Genomic DNA, 20,627 nt, shown 5'->3' with positions numbered 1-20,627 from the left:
TCTGTAACCAACATGGGAACTGGGAGAAAGTAGGGCTTTTGACCCCCCACTAATGAGTTACAGTCTCAGAAACTCACAGGGGCAGTTCTGCACTGCCCTTTAGGGTTGCTATGAGTCAGTGCTGACTCTATGGCAGTGAGTTGAGTTTTAATACGGAAATAGAAACAGAATCGAGGCCCAGCAAATCTAGTTGCATGGAGAAAACTCCATCTGAATAAGTTACTCATGTGAGCAACACACATTCACTTATTCCTCGGTTCCAAAATTCATTGTTCACTAGTTGGACAATCGCTTTTGGAGTGCCCATTTGGATGTAAGCCTTCTTCTAGCTCAGCAGTTGTCAACCTGTGGGTCGTGACCCCTTTGAGGGTCAAACAACCCTTTCACAGGGGTCACCCAATTCATAACAGTAGCAAAATGACAGTGATGAAGTAACAACGAAAATAATTTTATGGTTGGGGGGTCACCACAACATGAGGAACTATATTAAAGGGTCAAGGCATTAGGAAGTTTGAGAACCACTGGTCTAGCTGGTGGGCTACAGTGGCCGGCACCATCAATGGACGTCTTACTTTCAGGAAATTTCCAATCTAGGTGGGCGTTGGGATGTCAATCAGATAATTATAATTATGGAGAATCTCAATTGTGATAAATGCTATGAAGAAAAGTTAGGAGACACCGATATGGGATGTAATTTGAGTTTTCATTCTCGCTTTAGTAACTAGTTACATTGAGTCCAGAGGAACTCACTGTGAACCTCTGTGTCCAATGCCAAAGGGCGTTTCATGGCATTTTCAAGGACCAGCTCCTTTGGATGTGAATCTTCCAGGGTACCTTGGGGTGCGCTCAAAATTCCAACTTTTCAATTAACAGCCAAGCAAGCGTGTGAACATTTTATTCCACTAAGGGACTCTGGCAATGAAGTTTAAGCTCAAATTAGATCTCAGACCCAAAATAGACAAAGTGAAAACGATCTCCTACAGGGTTATTATTTTGAATAATGTACAAGAAATATCAGGGTCAAGTCAGAACATTTTTTTTTAAGAGAGAAAATTACCAGGCTGAGCAGAGTCAAGAATGAAAACAATCTGTCAATGTGCGTCTCCTCAAGGGTGATACACATACAAACACACCACTCATTTGCTAACACATAAGTTTCTCAGATGCCAAATAAACACCTCAGAAACGCCTCATGTGCTTCTTAATGAAGACAGGAGGTTTCCTGCTTCTGCAGTGCGCTCTTACCCAGTGCTCACCTCACAGTCATTGCTGTTGTGAAAATATAACGTTTCGGACATTCATGTGGCAGGCACCATGAGAATGATCTATCCAACAGTTTCTCAACTCAAGTCTCTGGGTGGTACGTATTGTGAACTCACTTGGCTATCAGAGACTGGGTCAGGGTCCACCCAGAGGTGCCTCGGGAGAAAAGCCTGATGGTCTACTTGGAAAACCAGTCATTGGAGATGCTCCAGAGCACAGGTCTACTCTGATACAGATGGCCTTGCTATGAGGTGGAGAGGACTCACTCGTAACTGGTACCATTTCTCATTGAAAAAAGTCCTGTACGATTGTCATTTCTGCTCCTGTTTGGACAATAAGGAAAGTTCAGCTCATAAAGCGTGAGGGAACTTACACAGCTATCAAAACAATAAAGCCGCTAATCAGACTAAAGCTCCTGGGCTCAAAATTTGAGTACTAAGGCCAGCATCCATCTGGAGCATGTAAAAAAATCTATGTTCCATGTAGAATGGATAAATGAATACTTTTTTTATCACCAAGAATGGATCTTAATAAATTGTAAGTGACTGGCCACTCACAGTTCTAATTTCTTCACCAAACTTGGTTTCCCACTCCAAATAAGGCAGTGAATTTCCTGTAAAGGACTTACTTGCTGGCCCAACTCCATTTCCAGGTTTTTGAAACCAGCCCAGCTGGTTGAAGTCATCCGTTGGAGTGAGAAACCATTAGTAACAACTTCTTCTCACACAGCATTTCCCCTTCACAAGACCGTCCCGATGTCAAGCCAGGAAATCCTCTGTCCCAGACTGTGTTGCTCACTGCAGAAGGAGTGGATTGCTACAGATGTCTGTTATAGTAATAGCACCAGGTTGGAGCCAAGAGAATAACATCTGGCCAAGTGTTGTTCGTTGGAGGCTGTGTGAATCTGAGCCGACCTCTGGTCTGATTGGCTTGGCAATGAGGGGAGAAGTTCAAAGGTGTCAGAGAAGGGACAGGGGACTCCTTTATCTTTCTGTGACTCCTAATGAAAACAGCAACAACAAGAACAAAACCGAGGGGGATGAAGAAAACATCTCCCTCAGTGCAACGAGGAACTTGCCAGAAACTGCCAAACATGGTGATGTCTGAGCTGAGGAGAGGAAGCGAGCTTGGACAGGGTGATCCTGAATAGGATGGTGATTACATAAAAAGATATTGTAGATATCCCCAAATACCTCTCCACCAGACTTTGTGAACAATGCCACGGATAGAAGGTCCTAGAAAGCCAAGGGGGTGATGGGAATCATTGCTCTGGAGAAGGGAAAGTCATATTCATATTTCTCCTGACCAAGCAAGGCTTATGATGGACTTTAATTTCCTCAGGATCTACAATCGTGCCTTACTGATCATAGGTTCTAGTACTACCTGAAAGAATAAAGAGTGACAGTGTGACCGACAGTGCTGAAGGGTGCTGAAGGACGATGGAAAGCTTACGCTGTGTCTGGAACTCCAGCTCGATCTTGCCAAGTGATGCCAAGTGATGCTTTGGGGTTTAGCTTAGTTAATTTCTCAGACAGACTCTTCAGCGATGTGAAGAGTGTAATGTGTGTAAAGATCTCTATTACTCCTGGAGCGCTGGTTCATTCAGAAAATGCCCCAGGAAGCTGATCTCCTGTTTGGTCCCTCGTTATAGTTGTAAATGCATGTGGATAGTTGACCCACCTCCTGAAGATTTCCTTGGGGAGGAAGAAGTTTCTTGGCGGGCAACTCAGCCCGCCCATAAGACTGGGAATCTTGACTCTCCTGTAGAATCTGACATAGCTTGGTCCCTGTTAGTAAACTTGTACCAGGAGTAGAAGATGAGTGGGGGAAGACCATTCCAATGATCATGTCATCAAGTGTCCATCATTGTGATGATTTCCAGAGAACTAGACACCAGGAGTGTGGGTCTGCTTCTCTCCTATTTTTCCTTCTTTTCCATTGGCATTCATATTCAGCTCTGATACTACAATCTGTCTCTTGACAGATTCTGGTGGTGCTTTAAGTGATCATTAAAAAATATTTTATTGGGGTCTCTTACAGCTCTTATCACAATCCATACCCCCATTCATGGGTCAAGCACGTTTGTACATATCTTGTCATCATCATTTTCAAAACATTTTCTCTCTATGTGAGACCTTGATATCAGCTCGTTCCCACCCCTTTCACCTTCCCTTCCTCATGAATCCTTGATAATTTATACCTTTTTTTCATGTCTTGCACCAATTGCTGTCTCCCTTCACCCACTTTTCTATTTTCCATCCCCCTGGGAGGGGGTTATATGTAGATTATTGTGATCGGTTTCCCCTTTCTCCCCATACCTTCCCCTTTCCCTCCTAGTATTGCTACTCTCAGTATTGGTCCTGCGGGGTTTATCTGTCCTGGATTACCTGTTTCCAGCTTTTATCTGTTCCAGTGTACATGCTCTGGTCTAGCCTGATTTGAAAGATAGAGTTGGGGTCATGACAGTGGGGGTGGTGGTGGAAGGAAGCATTAAAGAACTAGGTGAAAATTGTATGTTTCATCGGTGCTATACTGAGCTCTGAGTGGCTTGTCTCTTCCTTGTGACACTTCTGTAAGGGGATGGCTAATTGTATACAGATGGGCTTTGGGTCGGCACTACGCATTCCCCCTCATTGACGCTGATATGATTTTTTTTTCCTGGGTCTTTGATGCCTGATACCTGATCCTATCGATACCTCACGATTACACAGGCTGGCGTGTTTCTTCCACGTGGGCTTTGCTGCTTCTCAGCTACATGCCACTTATTTATCTTTAAGACTTTAAGACCCAAGACACTATATATTTTGATAGCTAGGCACCATCAGCTTTCTTCACCACATTTGCTTATACACCATGTTGTCTTCAGCATTCATGTCAGGAAGGTGAGCATCACAGAATGCCAGGTTATTCAAATAAAGTATTCTTGCATTAAGGGTACTTGAGTAGGGGCCAAATGTCCATCTGCTACCTTAATACTCAACATATTATGGTATGTTACATAGATCTATTTCTCTATTGCTGTATATAAATATATTTGCATATGTACGTGCCTATATTTAGACCTCTATAAATGTCCTTTGCCTGCTAGCTCTTTTCTCTATATTCTTGTACTTTTCTCTTGTACCACTACCATGCTTGGCCTTCATTCAGGTTTCAGTAATTCCTGTCGGCTACATTGCCCTTAATCAAGCCCCATCAGGCATTCTATACCCTCCTCACCATTGATTTTTAGATCACTTGCAGTCCCAATGCAGAGACAACAGTGAGCACAAAAGCAAGAAGAGCAAAACAAAACAATCAACAACAAAAAAAAAAAAAAGAAAGAAAGAAAGGGAAGCCTATAAATAGTCCCAGGTCTGTTTGCTGACCTTCAGAAGTGTTTTCTGGTCGAGTTTGATGGGGTGGATCTCCCTGGCCCCAAAGCCTATTTTTGGTGTTCCCTGGGGACTTCATTGCTGAGCTCTCTTTGCTGCTCTGTTGCATGCTAGGGGATCAAATTTACAGACCTAAATTCGACAGAAACAATAGCTAGCTTTCTGTGATCGATAGTTTCCAAGCACTCTGTTAAGGGATTCATATGTTATCACATTTAACTCTATAGAGAATATTTTAATTTTATTTTTTTACCTTTGCTTTAGAATGAATGAGACACAGAAAGCCAAAATAACTTGCTTTCGCCTCCAAAGGTACTGAGTGCTTGAACTGGAAATGAACCTTTAGCTGCTTGACTCTACAACCTGAGCCTATGCTCTCTCTATTCCAGGTGGTCCTGATGGTGATGGTCTTGGTAGTTGGGGAAGGATTTGGGATGATCTGGACTTCTCCAGAACCACTGGAATTAGGGAAAACTGATCTTGAACTCTATGCTCTCCTCATAGTAAGTCTATGGTTTGGGAAAATTCTTCTTTCTTTTTTCTTGTACTTGTTTCTCTCTAAATGGGAAGAATAGGTTCAATCCATCAAGTGGCTATGGGAATGAATTTAAATGGTGAGTGTAAATATGGACTTTGGGGGCCTCATAGTCTAGAAGAAGAGACAAACCCACAACTAGTTCTTGAAAAGGAAGGCTGTTGTAACTGTAAGGAAAACATTTTCATTCATGGAATGAAAATTCTCCTTAATGGGAGAGATGCCCCTGATCATATCAATGGATTGGGAATGACTCAGTTTACAGATTAGACAATGGACTGGAATACGGCCAACTCCAGGTGAGTACCGCTGGAGCTGCCAGGAAGACACTTTTTAGTAGTGACCAGAGGGGTGAGCATCTCTTTTAAAAGGATCAAAATCTGAGAGGAAAGAGTTTGATAGGCTCAGGTCTCAGCAGTGATTGTAAAGGGAAGAATCCATTATGAGAAGGCTAGGAAAATATTATTGGGGAGGGGTAAAGGAAAAGGACACGAGAAGAATATGAATAGCGGAAAAGAGAATATTTGAAAGAAGAGTGGAAATGATAGAGAGAATATTAAAATTACAAAAAAATAAACAAAGAAGGAGCAAAAAAAAGATGGAAAAAAAGGAAAGAGAGAAGAGAATGAAGGTGGTTTGAGAACAGAGGAAAGAGAGACAAAGGGATGCTTTTATAAAGAACCTAATATGCTCACTGTGGTGGTAACAACACAGTTGTATACGAACCGTGGCTGGGGAAGTGCTTTAACCTTATTACGCTTTCCTCAAGCCCTTATTTGGTGAGGCTGACTGTCTCAGGCTGGCCTCTTTGGAAAAGCAAAACCAGGGAAGCACACACACACACACACCCTCCCCCCCACCTGTGTGTGTGTGTATGAGAGAGAGAGAGGGGTGGTGGTGAGTGAGGGGGGGTTATGCCAAGAAAATGGCTCACATAGTTGTGAAAGGGGGAAAGTTCCAAGAGCAGGCAAGTTCCAAATCTTTGGGTAGTAGACAGCCGGCTGGAGACTTCTGACTGGAAACACTGTGGGGGTTCACAGGAAGACAATAAACTTATGGTTGGAGAGACAATCAACCCAAGGTCAGCAGGTAAGATGACAGACTGCGGCTGATGCTAGGATTGAGAGGCAATATGGCAGGCCAGATGCAGGATCCAGCTCCAGTCAAAAGGCAGGAAAGCTTTCCCACTGCCTCCATTTATATTGTAAGCAGGGCTGCACCCCAAGGAAACTTCCTTTCAATTGATTGGCCACAAATAGCAGATCTCACCTCAAAAGAGGTGATTATTTGTTAGATCTCATTGTGGGGGATTACTCAGCTGTAACTGCTATATCACTGAGAATCCTGGCCCAGTCAGCCATGTTGCCACAAAACCCTATCACTGACCAACAGATGATTTTTAGAGACCCAGGCTCCAGAATCATGCCGACTCCCTGAACTTCATCCTAATCCTCGTTGTCATGTGTACCAGCGGTGTGTATCAGATTTAGTGGTGTGAAATGAGTTGAAGGTGTTGAACTCTCCTTTCTCCACGTTTTCTCCATCATCTGCTTGATTCATTTATTTAACAATATTTATTGACTATCATCTGGGGGCCAGACACTGTTTTTATTATTCAATGAAGAGACTCCAGAGATGCTTCCTTTGTGTGGTTTATGGGTGGTGGGGAAGGAAGGGGTCACCATCATCTTCGAATCTTTTAGGTGCCTTCCTCCCTTGAGGATATTGACATTTGTTGTCTCTTTGTGTACCCTCCACAGCAGCAGATTCCTCTCTGCACCTTGGGAATAGGACACTCAGGTTCCAAGTGGTTGAAAGATGCCTCCGAAACCAATGAACCAAACCCACTGGCCTCAGATTGATTCCAACTCACAGAGGCCCTGCTATAGGAAAGACCAGAATGTCTCCATTGACTTTCCAAGGCTCGGAATCTTTTTGTTTAAAGAAAAATATTTTTATATTTAACTACATAACAATTAGAAGCTTCTGTAAACAATAACAACACACGCCACATTTCTTTTCATATAAGCCAGCTTCTCTCTGATGATTCACTCAGCATACAGATCGAATAAGCATGGTGAGATTATACACCTTGTTGCATACCGTTCCTGATGTTAACTCATGTGCTGTTTGCACATCTGCCTTTTGATCCATGTATAAGTTCCACATGTGCACAATGAAGTGTTCTGAAATTCCAAGTCTTCTCAGGGTGATCCATAGTTTATTATGATGCATAGTCAATACAACACACACAAAACATCTTCCTGGCATTCTCTACTTCCATTTACCAATATCCAAGATCTATAGGCCATCGGCAATGATATCCCTTCTTCTGATTCCCATTTTGAGTCCAGCCTGAACTTCTGGCTCCTTCCTGTCAATGTATTGCTGTAATTGTTGAGTTATCTACAGGGCAGTGGATGGTCTGCTAGCATGTGGTCCTGCCATCAAGAGGAAATTAAGTGAAAATCACAATATGATCTCATCTAGAAAGACTTGACAGTACCAATTCTGGCAGGCTCTGAATCTTTATGGAAGCTGACTGCAACTTCTTTCTTCTGATGAGTGACTGGTGGATTCAAACCCCCGACCTTTCAGTTAACATTCATGTGCTTTATCCATGTCACCACCAGGGCTCTGTAATGATAACTCCAGAGACCTGGGATTAGAAGTTAGCCTCACTCTCCATCCAGCAACCTTCCCACAGTATACATGGGGACACGTTAATGTTGCTGACATAGATCTGAAAAAGGTTATACTTTAGAGATGCAATAATATACAGTGATTGAGAGCAGTCCTGAGTTTAAATCGCTGCAATTTCTCAGTTGTTTATCCTTGGACAATGATTTAACATCCTGAACCTAACAGTTTGCTCATATGTAACTTAGGGGTTATAAAAATATGATCTCACTGGACTGCTGGAAGGATTAAAGAAGACACAGTATGAAAGGTACCCACCCGCGTAAGTGCCTGGCACAGAGCAGGTCCCCAATAAGGGTTAACTGTTGTTGTTATTTCAGATATAGGATTAGCAGTTATTGTTGCTGATACTGCTGTTCTTTCTTTCGGACAATGTGGCATGGAAGGCAGCTCAGGGCATCTGCATGCTGGTGTCCTCAGGTACTCCACTGATAGGAGAGTCCTTACCTTGACACTTACCCCACTGGGCAATTGCCTAGTTCTCTAGTGGAAACTGCCACTTGCTCCAGCAAAGGGAATTGGCTGCCACTTGACCTGGCATTGTGTAATGAGGGCTTGACCTATGCCAACTACAACTCCCTGGGCTCATGTTCCACCAGGTCAGGACTCTTGAAGAAATTTCCTGAGGACTCAGGACGGAGTAACCTGTGGGAAATGGTCCAGGTGTATTTTTCATGTTTGTGTACTGTGCCAATAACACGGTAGCATTAGAGTTGGTCAAGGCATGAGAAGAGAATGAAATAGCCTGGCCAGAGACTGCAGGACCACAGGCTCTTGGCTTTACAAATCATTTAATTAGCTTCATCCCTTGTGAAATTCAGAGTCTTGCGAAATTGGCCTTGATGGGCCCTTGATATGAAATGAGAATGCTTAGGGACTTGAGGTCAGACAAATTAGGTATTCACATATATGTGGAACATAATAAAATTTGTAAACCTAACTTATAGGATATCTAGGGTTATTTCTCATTTTTAAAATGAAGAAATCGGGGCTCAGAGTGCTTAAACATTACATCCATTTTGAGATGTTTTAAGGCTAGTTTTCCCCTTTCATGATCTTCCAAGATGATCCCATCTGGTTACGCTCAGCTGCTAACCAAAATGTAAGAAGTTCAAGTCTACACAGAGGCTCCTCGGAAGAAACTACCGAAAAAGGGTTCTAATCGCACACACGGGGTGGCCATGAATTGGAGTCTACTTGAGGGCAAGCTTCTATTATTTATTTTTAAATGTGGGGAAAAGCAAAAGTCCATATTTCCAGCCCTGCCCACTTCCCTGAACTCTACTCAGGTATCTAAATGGTTACATAGCCATTTTTACATGGGTGTCTAATGACCATCTCTTACTCATTAGGTACAAACAGAACTCTCTCTTTTTAAAAATTATTTTATTGGTGGCTCTTACAGCTCTTATCACACTCCATACATACTTCCATTGTGTCCAGCACATTTGTACATAAATTGCCATCATCATTCTCAAAACATTTTCTTTCTACTACTGCCCTTGGTATCAGTTCATTTTCATCCTCTCCTCCCCCCTCCCTCATGAACCCTTGATAATTTATACTTTTTTTTCATGTGGTACACTGACCACTGTTTCCCTTCACCCATTTTTCTGTTGTCCATTCCCCTGGGAGGGGGTTATATGTAGATCATTGCGATCGGTTCCCCCTTTCTCCCCGCTACCTTCCCCTTCCCCTCCTGGTATCACTACTCTCATTATTGGTCCTGAGGGGTTGATCTGTCCTGGATCCCCTGTCAAACAACTCTTGGGTTATCTTTGTGATACCTCCTTAGTTTGGTCATTGTCTGATCTCCACATTCCATTGAATGTGGTCACGATATGCACACTTTCTATAGTCAAAGTCTATGGTCCTCTTGAGTCTCACAGATGCTTGCACCTCTTACATTCGGTGTCAGTGAGGCTTCTTCGTGCTCTCTTAAAAAATATTTTCCAGACCTGCCTTCTTTGCTCCAAATAAACCAAAGATATTCGAATCTAAGTTCATACCCCCTCCCTCTGGAAGCACAGTAGAAATGTCCTAACTGGTTTATCCTCTTTCCTTACCCCACTACAAACCATTCTCTATGAAGCTACCTAGTAGATTCCTCCCCACCCCCCAATCCAAATAAGTCTGCTTACCCTCCTCAGATGTCTTCTACATCATCTAAAGTAAAAGCCAACCTCCCTACACTGAGACTATAAGTCCTTTTATGTCCCAGTTCCTACCCAATTCCTGGATTTCAGCTCCCGCTATCCTCTCTCTAGCACATTCTGATCTAGCTAGACGGGTTTACTTCATGTTACCTGAGCTCGTCAGCTCTTGTGTGTGGGAGAATGTGTGTATAAACTCTTGCCTTGGCCTAGATTCCTCTGACTGAATATCTGCACATTGTGGACTCCTCATTCCTGCCCTCTGCCATGTCTGTAATGCTGAGCACATGCCCTGACATAAATTAGTTCCTCCATAAATGCCTGCTGATTGAGTTAATGACTGTCATTTTATAGCCTCCAGGCTGGCTTAAACCAAGAAGGTCAAAAGAGTAAATCAGCCATACTCCAAATATTGTTCTATCGCCCAAAATGCATTTTTCAAAGTCTTTCTAACATCTTTAAGTTGAGGGCGAATTTTTGAAGACACCAAAATGAACAACGAAGGTTGTATTCTCTCAGAATTCTGACCTTGATAAGGCCAACCATGGTGCAGGTGGCAAAAACAGGATACAACTGACAAACAGGATGGTAAAAACAAGTGTATGTCTCTGCGGAGGACCCTTTCTTGCGCGGGGAGCTCTGGAAAGGCAGGGCCCATGCCTGCATTGATCCCCTTTGTTCCTCCCCGTCTCAGCACACCTATCTTCTCCCTGACTTCTCCAGGAGCTTTTCTTCTTTGCATGCCCTTCCTTTTCTTCTTCTTTTGACCAAATCAGAGGCCCAGTTTGTACTCCACCCTCATCTTGGTCACTAGTTGAGTAGAGTGAGTAACTCCGGGTCAGATTCCCGACTTTGGTGCTTACTAGACATGCCTTTCTGAGAAAATGTTTTAGCTTCGCTAAACCTCACTCTGCTAGTTGCAGAGTCAATTTAAGACTTACATGTGAAAGGATGAAGTTTAGCCCGTCAATCAGGTCACAGCTTGATGACCTCATTTGGAGGAACTAAGAAGATAAATAGCTGGACACACACACATTCCCTGTGAGACGCTTCTATTGACAAGGCACATAGAGCTATGCTAGAACTCCGGAGCTGGAGGAGCCACGTGGAGACCTCTGCCAGTGCAGAGATGCTTACACCGCTACTGGATCCACACGACCTTCCACCCATTAGCCTGCGATCTTCCTGCATTCGGCATCATTGCATGTGTTGTGTGAGTCTGAAGAGGACTTCATAGATTGGTATTGGACATATGGACTAATATCAGACTTATGGACTTGATCTTGACTGGGCTGTTTTCTCAATATTCAACTGCTCTTGTATATAAAGCTCTTTCCTATACACACATGAGTGTCTATGGATTTCTTTCTGTAGTCTACTCAGACTAACACACACACCGTTATCATCTGTAGAATGGGTGAAAGAAATAGCAGAGCTGTTCTCACAGAGCACTTGTAAGGAATGAGCGTGTGAAGCCATTGGTGTGATGCCTTGTGCGTGTTAAGTGCACTCAGGACTTTGCTATTATGTCCTTCCTGAGCTAATCTCCGATGGTTACTTTTTCTTAAACCATTTGCTTCTTGGGTGCTCAACTCTTTGATTTGAAATGTAGATTCTGACATGAATCATCATCTGTTCCATATGTGTGGGTCCTTCTTCTTGACCCAAAAGTAGGTTTCTTCAGAGTACGGAACGTGTGCCACAGAAGCCTAAGAATACCCCCGACCTTCCTCTTTAGGCTGTTTCTAGACTCAGATTCATAATAACTGCCAACATTTATAGTCTTTTACATTTGACTGCAGCTACTACGGTTATTACTATCATTACTACTATGAGTCCAATTAGTACTGCTGTTACTAGTCCATTACTTCTTTTGCTATTATTCTTACTTCTGTTGCTCCTACTGCCATTACTAAAACGAAACCAAAAACAACCCTGTTGCTGCTGAGCCGATTACAACTCATAGGGGACAGAGTACAACTGTCCCTTTGGGAACACCAGTCTGTGAATCCTTATAGAAGCTCACTGTCACATCTTTCTCATGAGGGACAGCTGGTGACTTTGAACTGCTGACGTTTCGGTTAATAGTGAACTGCTTAAATGCTGCGCCATACTAGCTATTGAACACCTAGATGTGCTGGCATTATTCTGTGTACTTCCCATTTGTTATTTCACAGACCAAGCACACTAATCAATGTAGGAGGCTCCTGTGCAGAGTCATTGCCCATGTAGCTTGGAAGTCAGCCTTCTTGGCTTTGAACTTGGTGTCAACGATGACTAGTTGTGGGCTTCTAGGAATGCCTCATCTACTCTGTGACTCCATTGTCTTAAAATGTTGTTGTTGTTGTTAGGTGCTATCAAGTTTATTCCCAACTCCTAACAACCCCCGTGACAGAGTAGACATGTCCTGCGGGGCTTTCTAGGTTGTACTCTTTGCAGAGGAAGGCCCTCCGGGAGATAGATTGACACCGTGACTGCAACAATGGGTTGAAGCATAAGAGTAGTTGTGAAGATGGCACAGTGTTTCCTTCTGTTGAACAGAAGGTTACTGTGGGTTGGAACCGACTCTATGGCACAACCACCACCACCACCAAATTTGTACAGAAGTAGATTGCCTGGCCTTTCTTCCATGGAGCCTCCACATGGGTTTAAACCGCCCACCATGCAGGTAACAGTAGAGTACTCGACTGTTGTGCTTCCAGGGCTCCTACTTTAAAACAAGGATGGCAGTGATAGAATAGAATTAACGAGATAACTCAACGAGCACTCAAGTTATAGTTAATATTTTTTAATTTACCGTATTTATCAGTAATCTGTTTCCTTTCCCCGCTGCCCTCCTTTGTACTCCCTAGCACTGTGACTTTTGTACATCTAATGCATCTCCCACCAAACAGTAATCGTCTTCTACATCCTGGATCCCCATACCAGCCCAGAAGCTTCTCACGTAGGGAAGCAAGTCTTGTTCACTGTGGTGGCCATGCCATTTAGCTCCCGCTTGGTGCCTCACCCATTTATAGTGGGCACTTGACAAATGGCTAAAGGGACTGACGTTTTTAGTGTGTATTTTGAGCCAAGCAGTATGTTAACTTGATAGTCTAATAAGATGGAAACATTTCTCTCTCTCTCTTCCTCCCTTTATATCCTTAATCCATCGTGGCAATAGGTTTACCAGTTCACATTTTTTCAAGAAAGAGATGGAGACTCTTGATGGTAAGCAGCATGGCCAAGGTCAAATAGATTCTGTGTGTATGGGGGCTGAATCTCGGATGCTAAACTTTAAATTCCTCACATCATAAAATAGACTCAACAGATAATCTATAGAATGAATCACAATTTTGAAAACTCAATAAGGAGTCTTGGATGATGAGGCTGGTGCTCTCTTTCCTTGAGAACAGTATCTTGACTTTACTTGGAATAGGAAAATAATATCGACACCCTTCAAGAGCCCCCGAGCTTGTTCAGCTATTTACATCAACAGAATTACCACTATGTCACTGTGATAAGAAAATTCCGGATTTTTTGGACTTGCATTCCTGGCTGACAACTGAGTTGATTACATGGCTGATTGACACCAATGTAGAGAAGGTGGCTTTTTACATGTTTTATTACCATGTTTTTGTTCAAAGAACATCGTTCTTAATTTGCTTGTGGGGCATATACCCAGTAGTCGAAAGAATGTAAAGCGCTGCTTCTAGCTGGTGATCAGTTTTTTAGCTTAAGTATTTAAAATACCACATACATGAAGTCCTATTCGCCTATCTTAATTTTTTAAATGTAATGAGGTCAATCATACAGTTGTAGAAAAGAAAGACACTGAAAAGACTGAGGGGAAAATTATACTTAATCCCATCACTTTCACTAACTTGTTCTTAGCATGCAGATGATTGTCTTTCCATATCTCTATTTATTCTAAGATTTTTATTTGCTATAATAGTACTCGGAGATTACCCCCTAATTTCCCTTAGTATGTTAGCAGAATAATTTTCCTTATTACAGAAGAAAAATACAGTGTTCTTAACTATAATATTTAAATAGTTATATACTACTCCCATCGACCATTGTTCAGTTTCCAGCTTTTACTATAAGAATGGATTATTATGATTAGGGCAAAGAATGTACAGATGTGCTTTATACAATTGATGTATGTATATGTATGGATTGTGATAAGAGTTGTATGAGCCCCTAATAAAACGTTTAAAAAAAAGAATGGATTATTATAATTGATGTCCATTTTCAGAGTCAATGAAGAGGAACATGGGACTACAGACTTGTATCTGCCATTTATTAGAGCTTGATGCTATTGTCCAATTGTTAGACTTGGCTTTCATGCTAAAAAGTTATGACATCTTTTTGGAGGCACATGAGAGGTCATTGAATCCAATCACTTCATTTTGGAGGCGAGAAAATGGAAGTTTGCTACTTACCTGGCCATGATCTGAGGTAGGAAGGTAAATGACCTTTTTGAGAAACAAAAAATGGCAAGATGTGGCAAGCAAGTCTGTTATTGGCAAGAGGGCGATGGTTAGGATACTAGGATAGAAGGCAGTGGGGACACCTCCCTGCTACGATCAATGAAGACAAATGTGTGCATAAGCATAAGCAAATGTGGTGAAGAAAACTGATGGTGCCCAGCTATCAAAAGATATAGCATCGTGGGTCTTAAAGGCTCAAAGATAAACAAGTGGTCATCTAGCTCAGAAGCAACAAAGCCCACATGGAAGAAACACACCACCCTGTGTGACCACGAGCTGTCGAAGGGATCAGGTATCAAGTATCAAGGAACAAAAATTCATATCATTGAAAATGTGGGTGAGTGCAGAGTAGAGACTCAAAGCCCAATGATAGCCAACCGGACACCCCTTACTGAAGGGTTGTGAGGAGGAGATGAACCAGGCAGGGTTTAGGGTAGCAACGATGAAACATATAACTTTCCTCTAGTTCTTAAATACTTCCTCCCTCTCACTATCTTGATCCGAATTCTACCTTACAAATCTGGCTAGACCAGAGGATGTACATAGGCAAAGATAGTACTGGAAACACAGGGAATCCAGGACAGATGACTCCTTCAGGACCAGTGGTGAGAGTGGCGATGCCTGGAGGGTAGAGAGAATATGGGGTAGAAAGGGGGAACTGATTACAAGAATCTATGTAAAGCCTCCTCCCAGGGGGAGGGACAGCAGAGAAGAAGGCAGGGGGAGACGTTGGACAGTGTAATATATGACAAAATAATAATAATTTATGAATGATGAAGGGTTCATGAAGTAGGGGGAAGTGGAGAGGAAGGGGGAAATGAGCAGCAGATATTAAGGGCTCAAGCAGAAGGCAAATGTTTTGAGAATGATGCTGGCAACAAATTTACCTATGTTCTTGACACAATGGATGTATGTATGGATTGTGATAAGAATTGTACGAGCCCCCAATAAAATGATTTTAAAAATCAAAAAAATAAAGGATTTGCATTGAAGAGTGACATGCCCTGACTTATGTTCTAAATGCACCACTCTTGTTGAGACTAGAATGGTGATGGGTGGTGGTGCGGTGGGGGCAAGAATGGATGCAGGGAAATCACTGGAGGCAAATGGAGACTTATAAGCCTAATATAATAACTTAGGCCTGAATGGTATTATCAGGGCAACCAGAAGTCATCAGTTTCTAAATTCATTTCAAAGATCGAGGTGGTAAGATTTGTTGATGAATGCCTCCACATTATTCTGGCATAAATGACTTGCTAACTGGCCTTTCCAGTAACAGAGACTGGGAGAACTTCAGGAGGAACCCATCAGGGGGTGGCGAGGAGTTAAGAGGAGGTAAGAATCAATAATTCAATAATAATTTAATGTGCAACGTGCTAAATCTTTGTCTATCATTCCAGTGGAGACATTAAGTCAGCAGTTAACTATACAAGTATGGAGGGCAGGACAGAGGTACTGAAATATAAATTCAGAGATTTTGTGATGTGGATGATTTTAAAAGTCACAAGACTGGATGAGCTCGCTTAGGAGGTGAGTGTGGAAGAGTGAAAGGAGGAGTTGGCAGAGAAAACCAAAACACCATATCCAGTGTGGTGTTTAAAGACTACATAATTTACCACATTTGGGGAGTTACTGCCGTTTAGTTGGACGATCTATTAGGGATGTACTGTAGGTTTTCCTAAGTGCTGTACAGCATCCCTGACCCAGAGTTCTTTATCCCAAAATAAGGCATGCTTCCTTGTTTTTTCATGTCTTTTTACAGAGACATCAACTCTATGTTAGGACCTGATGGATCAGTACCTTGATCAAACCCCGGGGAATACTGCATTAGGTCTCTGACTAAATCTGTACTCTGTATAATTTAACATATTACGAGTTGAACTGGGCCAAAGTGAACTTTACACTGTCTTGATGGGAGAGAAATTCACTCAATTCAATTCAATAACCCTTAATAAGTGTACAAATTAGTTATAAGTTACTTGCAAATTAGTTCATCTATACTGGATAATGAGTAGTATAAGCAGTATTGGCAGTGTGTGTATTTAATCTATGTACAGAAATGAACTGCTTACAATGACTTCATGCATTCATTCGCTGGCTGTACTGAGAGAAAATCACCCTATCATGTTATACTCCTCGCCCATTGACCTGACCTTGTACAGGTTATGTTGAAATTTCAGGACAACTGAACATCTCGGGTTTGGAGATCATTGAGGCCCATGTTAGAATCCCTCCTCCTATTCATTGATGCTGTTGCCTTGGGGGAAAAATACTGTGATCTCTTTGAGTCTAAGTTGTTTTTGTCTGTCTTTTACTTCTATAATTCACATGTAATAATAATATCCATCAGAGAGAGTTGTAAGAATAATGTGAAATATGGTGTATAAAATAGTTATCATGAAGTGGGTGCTCAAGAGAGATGAATTCCTTGTTATTTTCTGGTGAGATTGGTCTCCAAAGCTTGGTAGTAAAATGCCTTCTCTAAAAGAGAAGATCACGTCTTCTCAATGTCAACAATGGCTCCTTTTCGGAAAGTCATGCAACAAAATTGCTTCCACCTTGCCTTGTTTCATTCTGACTTGATGTGACATTAGAAATTTGCATGTCTTTCACCGAGAAAAGACCCTGGCTCGCATTCATGGGTGTATTTGCCTTGGACCCCTGGAGTAGTGTGTAAGTACATTGTGTTGGGGGCTCAATATTTTTATCTATTATAGTAACTATATTCAGAAGATTACCAGTGGAATTTAATTAGTAATTCTCTGAGGTTACTGTGTATGTATGAATACAATACAATGGCATTTGAGAAATTCTTCAAATTCCTGATCTAGCGTTATTGGTCTGAATTAAGGAGTCTTGGCCTGAGAATATTTAATGGGATTTCCATTTCTGCGATGGGTGTTCCTGTATCTTGGGTAATTAAAACCACCATTATCTTAACTGAGAACCAACCACAAATGCTGCTTAGAAAGACCCATTTTTTTCCCTCACAATACCTAGCTTCTCCACTCCAATTATCTTTGATGAGATGGCTTTTTTCCCTGTCCACACACAAGCTTGACAATGAGGAATAACTTATCAGGTGTCCATGCATAGTAGTAGACAATCTAGGCAACGGGGTGTGTGATTAAACCTTTTAACCGCAGCTGTTACTTCTTTATGAGTTTGTGTGTATGTAAGCATGTGTGCGTGCAGAATAAGAAAGTTGCCTGGTGGTGCAGTGGTTAAGCATTGAGCTGCTAACCACAAGGTCAGCAGTTCAAAACTACCAAACATTCTGCAGGAAAAAGACAAGGCTTTCTATTCTAATCAAGAGTACAGTCTCAGAAACTCACAGAATGAAACACTGAAGCATCCCATGCCATCCTGACAATTGCTCTTATGTTCTTATGTTGTTGCAGCCACTGGGTCAAATCATCTGGTCAATGGCCTTCCTTTTTGTCAACACCCTTCTACTTTATCAAGCATGTTGTTCTTCTCCAGGGGCTGTTCTTTCCTGACAACATGTCCAAAGGACGTGAGACAAGTCTCTCTATCCTTGCCTCTAATAAGCTTTCTGGCCGTACTTCTAAGAAAAAAAAATATGGGCAGTCCATGGCACCTTTAATATTCTTCATCAGCACCGCAATTCAGATACATTGATTCTTCTTTATTCAAAGTCCAACTTTCATATACATATGAGGCAATTGAAAATATCATGGCTTGAATCAAGTGCACCTTAGTCCTCACTTTAACAAGGTCTTGTTCAGCAGATTTATCAAATGCAACTCATCTTTTGATCTCCTGACTGCTACATCCATGAGTATTGACTATGGATCCAAACAAGACAAAATCCTTGACAACCTAAACTTTTTCTCCATTTGTCATGATGTTACCTTTTGGTCCAATTGTTTGGATTTTGGTCTCCTATACATCGACTCATACTCCACACCGAAGGCTGCGACTCTTCATCTTCAAGTGCTTTAGTTCCTTCTCACTTTCAGAAAACAAGGCTGTGTCAGCTGCATATCATAGGCTTGTAATAAGCCTTCCTCCAATCCTGATGCGTTCTTCCTCATATAATTCAGCTTCTCCAATTATTTGCTCAACATACAGATTGAATATATATGGTGAGAGAATACAACCTGACATACACCGTTCCTGTTTTTTAAACCATGCATTATAATTAAGAGCAAGTTCAGAGTCTCTTCTGACATGCACCTTGATTTTTCTCCTCTTTCCAGTCTTTTTCATGACCTTTTATTTTCTTCATGAATAATCTTTTTGATGTCATCCCACAGTTCACCAATTCATTAATGTCCAATGCAGTAAATCTGTTCTTGAAACATTCTCAAAATTCAAATGGGACAGACTCAAGGTCGTATTTTGGCTTTTGTGGACTTGTCTTAATTTTATTCAGCTTTAATCTGAACTTACATATGAGCAATTGGCAGTCTATTCCACAGTCAGTCCTTGGCCTTGTTTTACCTGCTGATATTGAACTACTTCTTTATTGTTTCTTCTCACAGATGTAATCAATTTGGTTTCTGTATATTCCATCTTGAGAAGCCAATGTGTATAATAGTCTTTTATGTTGTTGAGAAAAGGTATTTGCTTTGAACAAGTCACTGGTCCTGCAAAATCCTATCATACTATCTCCAGCTTTGTTTCTGTTACTAGGCCTATATTTTCAAACTCGACGGCAGTGAGTTGTTTGTTTTCTGATGTGCAGAACAAATCCCTGCCTTGCAAAAAATGCTCCCTATGATAGAGTCTTAATTAGCACTGTCCTGTTTCTATTCATATTTGGTTTACAATATGATAATTGACATTAGTGAGTGTTTTCATAAATCTATTATTGGGTAAGGTATTAAGAGTTCTTTGAAAGGAATGAGCAACCACTGATAATGTATAGGAGACTGACTGACCCAGTGACAGCAGTAATGAGCCGAAGCACAACACTTATGAAGACGGCATGGGAGCAGGCAGTGTATCATTCTGCTGTACACAGGGTCACTATGACTAGGAGCCAACTTGACGGTGCCTCACATCAAAAACAACAAAGAGAAACACATGACTACTTCTTTTTTAGTCCTACTCTGGTGGTACACATGGTTAATGTGCTCAACTGCTAAATGGAAGGATAGATATTTGAAGTCATTCGGAAAACTCAGACATTGAAAACCCTAAAGATTCCAGGTCTACTCTAGCTCATGGGCTTGCCTTAATCAGGGATGACTTGAAGAGAAAGGTATAAGATTTTACTATCTAGTTGGCTTGAGGATAGTATACGGGAAAGAGTTTGGGGGCTGACACAGACCTAGGTTTGAGTTCTAGCCTCATGACTACTTGGGCAGCCTGTCAGCATCATTCAGTTTCTTTATCCATAGAGTAGAATGATAAAAAACAAGAAATGCTTGTAAGGTCGCAATGGTCCTTAGAGAAAGATTACTCCATGTGCTGTGGTAAGGAGTCAACTCCAGGAAGAGTAGTAACTGTCGATATTACAGTGGCCAGAAATGAAAGGGCGTTGGACAATGGGGAGGTGTGTCTGTTATTAGAATATTTGTGTAAGAATATGAGTGAAATGAGGAGGTCCTAAAGCAACGAGGGGCAACTGGAAATGATGGGGAAAATGGGAGTTAGGGATTTGCAACTAACCAAATGTGGGAGTTAGAGGAGGGCAGAAGTTGGCTCTAAGATAGTCAGAAAATCATGTTTTAGATCTCCATTCGAGAGACAGATTTTATACACACGGAGGATTAGATCACAGAGAGGTAGTATGTGGTTGAGTGCTGGATGTAGGAAATAACAACTAACAAGCCATAACAAACAGCTGCAATTGACCAAGCACCTGCTTCATGCCAGGAAAGGTGCTGTCAACCAGCATTCTCATTTGATAGCTGTTTTGGGAATCAAAAAATGGAAGTTTAGAAGAATTCCAAATTTCCCCAAGGACAAAGGTCTGATGGAATCCAAACTCAGATCCATCTGACTTCAAAGTGTGCACTCTCAACCATTCCATTTATATTTAGAAGGTAGCCTAAATGTTCAAGAAAATAAGGTCCTAAACTTGGGGGTGAGTTGTTATGGGGATAATAGGAGGGACTATTTGCAGAATAAGAAAAAGCATGAATGATATGATGGGAAT

Source organism: Tenrec ecaudatus, chromosome 5 (genome assembly GCF_050624435.1).
Source record: "Tenrec ecaudatus isolate mTenEca1 chromosome 5, mTenEca1.hap1, whole genome shotgun sequence".
In the NCBI taxonomy this organism is placed as follows: domain Eukaryota; kingdom Metazoa; phylum Chordata; class Mammalia; order Afrosoricida; family Tenrecidae; genus Tenrec; species Tenrec ecaudatus.
Note: the sequence above shows the minus strand (reverse complement) of the source record.